This window comes from Akebia trifoliata, chromosome 15 (genome assembly GCF_017979445.1).
Source record: "Akebia trifoliata isolate Shusen 1 chromosome 15, ASM1797944v1, whole genome shotgun sequence".
NCBI lineage: Eukaryota > Viridiplantae > Streptophyta > Magnoliopsida > Ranunculales > Lardizabalaceae > Akebia > Akebia trifoliata.
The window spans coordinates 21,603,419-21,607,856 of NC_141389.1; positions in this window are offsets into that span (position 1 = coordinate 21,603,419).

Below are 4,438 nucleotides of genomic sequence, written 5' to 3' on the forward strand. Positions count from 1 at the left end.
TTTTATGAATTTGGGTTTTCAAAGCCTGAAAGCTCATTTATCAGAGGGAAAGATGTTGTGACATTTTTTTCATGGGCAACAAAACCAGAAATGGGGTGAGTTGATGACATGGCGCTTAAGGCAAGCTTTTTCTAATTAAATTTTCTGAGTATGTCTGAACTTGTGTGGTCTCATTGCACTAGCTTGCATGGATGTCTTTTCCGGCTCGTGGGGCATGATTCTGCCTCTTGCCCTGTTATTGTATACCAATGCCTGTCTAGGGGTTCACAATTCTCTGGCGCTTATGGCATATTCTTGCTTATTTTCTGTTGCATATCCTTGCAATTTCTTGGATGAAAGAAGTTGTACTTGGTTTTTTTTTTGATAAGTATAAGATTTTATTGATTAAAAAGACTAGAGACTGAGGTGGCCCCTACCCAATACAAAAAGAAGAAAAAACAAAGAAAAAAACGACAAAGAGAAACAATAAAACAGCCCACAACAACAAAGCTAAAGATTAATCATTGCTAAGAGCCTCCCACTTGAAGACATAATCTTCAACTAATGGGATGTTCACTGTGAGGATAGTTCCTAGACATAATCTTCAACTAATGCTATGCAGAAGTGCCTAAAGTCCTTTTGAGACTCCCGCATGTACGAGGGGAGCTCCTTTCAACCTTAAAAAGACTTTACATCATGTTAGATACTTCTATATATATAAACTATTAAGATTACAAGATGTTGGATAGGGATTGAATCCAATTCATGTGGTGTCTTCCCTTTTAATCAAAAATCTTAAAATTGTTATAATCAAGTTTGTGGATGAATTTAGGAAGTTGGATGCCATTGAAATGTATTGTTTACTAGTGTATGTGCTTTTGATCTTGGTTTTGCTATTTATTTTATTTATTTATTAAATTTAACAAATTTTCAGATTGTAATAATTTAACTTGTCACATAAAATTTTAACTGTAAAGCCTTTTCTATTGGATCTATATGTGTAGTGGTAGTTTTGTTTGTCTATCTGCTTAATTTCATAGAATCTAATCCATTTACACAATATTGCGTATGGACCCATAGATTGTTTCTTGATCAGTTTGCTTGACTGTTCAGTAAAGTAACAGGTACTTAAAATGGAGACTCAAGTGCATAACTGTTTGGGCTTCCAACTATTAACACCAACCATACAGACCTTCCTCAGGTGACCTCAGCTTATCCCAATTCTTTCCTATCAATTACTAAATGAATTTCTCGTAATGTAGTTCCATTGAAGTTTATAATGCACTCTTCTTCCCTCATATTTTACCTTTTATTTTTCTTTTTTGTAGGCGATTCCTTCGAGAGACTCAAGCTTCTTATAAGGTAAATTATCTGGTTTCCATCATATCCAACTTACATGGCTACATCCAAATGAAAAAAGATTTCACATTTTGATTTCTGTTTAGATTGTATCACTTTAATTTGCATCTTCCCATTGCTTTGAACATACCCAAACCATCTCAGTTGACACTTTCTTAGTTTATTGTTTGTTGCCATTTGGATTTTGAGCTATATCTCTAGACTTTCGTACACAAGATCAAATGGTTTAATTCCACGAATTTGTTTCTTCTTTTTGTTAGGCTGATCAGTCATAGGCACCATCACACTTTCTTAGATACTCGCAGAAGATGGCAAACCAGTTAGTCTCGACATAGTACTCTTATCACAAATTGTCTCTGTTATCTTCTGTCTTGCTTCAATTTATCTGATATCTTACTTTTTCTCCTTGCAGCCTTTACATGTAGGTGAAGAAGCAGTCCGTTGTTTGCTACGGTTTTAGGTTTGTTAGGTTTCAATTTGTTTTTGTTTTAGTTATATTTTTTCCTCTGTATTAACTATGTAGTAATAACCTCACATTACCCATTCTGGAAAAGTAATTTCCATTTTCAGCCGTTTTTTAACCTGTATTTATTTGTATTCTTACCAAGCAAGCATTCTGGTTCTTACCCATTCATTTAGCAATTATATGAAAGGAGTTTAACGTGTTGTAGTTGGTGACAAGTGGTTTTAATTACTCAATGTCCATTAAATTTTGTAACGTAAAAGTAAAATCAGTAGCTCATCAAGAATGTCTAGTGACAATTTGTATCACAGTCCGGTAATAGGTAACAATTTCAAAACATATTCAGCAATGCTGATGTCTGGGGTCGAGGTCATTAATTTCAAAACAAAGGGGTATCACCAATATTCAGCGATACATGAAGGGGCTGGTGTAGAATTAAAAGTTTTTTCTTTCAAAACCTTTTACAGCGACGGCCAAAACCGTAGCTAAAGATCAAAATTTAAAAAAAAAAAAAAGCCTATAGCGACGGCCATTCTACTGTAGTGGTACAGCCCATTCTATAGAAATCAAGTTTCTATTTTTTGCTTTTCTTTTTAACGTTTTCTCTCTTTCTTTCTTTCTTTTTTTTCTTGATTTCTTTTCTATTTTTTAAATGTTTCTTTTTAGAGGAATGGGGAGTAGGGATCCCACGCTACCCAATTCTCAATGCTCTTTCATTAATTGGTCGATTTTTATGATCGCTTCAATTTTAATTTTCAATTTTGTGCGTTGATTTTTTATTTAAAAATTCTGTTGGTCAACTAAATTTTAGTTCCAATTTTGATCGTTCGTATTTGACTTCGAATTTGGTTAGATTGGTCGATTGAATTTTAATTTAATATTTGATTGGTTGATTTGATTTTTGCTTGATTAGTCGATTGCATTTTTTTAATTTTTGTTTTATTATTTTATAAATTTTGATTTCGAATTTTTTAATTTGATTTTAATTGATCAATTAGTTTTGATTTTGATTTTTAATTTAATTTTGATGAAATTTTAATCGGTTGAATTATTTTTAATTTTTAATTTTTATTGGATTTTAATTTTTAACTTGAGTTTGATTTTTAATTTGGATTTGATTTTCATTAAATTAGATTTTCAATTTGATTTCCATTTGATTTTGATTTTTTATCAGGTTTTTCTAAGGATCAAGGTCACCAAGTCAAATTTGGACGTTGAGGGGCATTTCGATCATTTTCATGATTCTTCTTAAATTTATCTGTTTTCATCAATTTAGGTCTTGTTAGATTCGAAATCATATTCTGAGTGCAATGGAAGTATTTTCGAGATTTTTTGGAGATCCGAAATTTATGAGGGGTATTTTCGTCATTTTTGTGATTTGGTAAATTTTTACGAATTTTGGCGTGAGGTTTCTTTCAGTCTCAATGTGATTATTTCTAAGTTTCCAAGTCACATTTTCCTAGCGTAGCAAGATCTCTAAGTTATCGAATTGTGTATCGAACCTAAAGCGTACGTGCTTGCTAAATCGGGTGTATGGTGTAGCGATCCTAAGCGTGCGTAAATTTTTATGTTTAGTCGTAATGAATAGGGGAGATGAAAATATAAGAAACGGAAGGAATCAGGGACAATACTCACAAGTTTTGGAATTCTTTGCGCTCATCATTAGGAATTCACGACAATTAGGCAACGAATTGTCGAATTAGGCAGATGTAAAAATGGGGTGTCTACAGGTTGTTAAAAAAAAAAAATCTACGTATTGAACATTTTATACAATCCATAGAAAAATCTTTTGTGTTTGATTGAATTTCTACAGAAAATTTCCTCTCTTTGTATATGGTATGGGGTGGTTCAAGGCTTTAAAGGATTAAGACTTATTAGATTGATGTCAGACAAATGGTCTATGCTTGTTGGTAATGGAGCTGGCATAGTTCGTCAACTTTATTCACATATTGGCTGAAATCATGCATCTCAAGGTATTATTCCGAATTTTGATCGGTCCCTGGTCTTTTCATGAGAAAGACCAATGTTTGGAGCAGCTCAAAAATGGTCGTTAGCATGGTTTAAAATAGTGGAATGTATCAGTATCGACCAAGATCTATATGAAACATTGAATGTTTGAGGAATGTATCAGGTATGCATCGGAATGTATTGGTTTGTATCGAATGTATTGACCGATACTATGTCAGTTTTTTCATTAACTAATATTTTAAACTAAGGTCCACGGGGAACTGGATTTCATTTTGCACCTTCTTGAGTAGTTGTTTGGGAAATTTAGACTAATTTTTGTGAACTTTACACCATCTTGCCTTGTTCCACTATGTTGATTGATGCGTGGATTTCCATTAAGGCCAACTTTTCTAATTTTTGATCTTTTTTAGGGGTGTCATTCATGTTCTCAAATCTTGATCGAATTGCTTTAAGATTTTATCCTTGTCCAGGACTTCACTCACAAATTTAAGACCATCACTCCTTATTTCTTGGTGTTAATGCCTTTCTTTCCATAGATTGGTGTATATCAAACGTAGTCTATGCTCACAAGTTCTTGATTCACTTCTGAAGGAATAAAATGGCCGCTACCTCATTCTAGAGGTAAGTCATTGTTTTTCTTTTTTTTTAGTATTTTCTTCATTTTCTTAT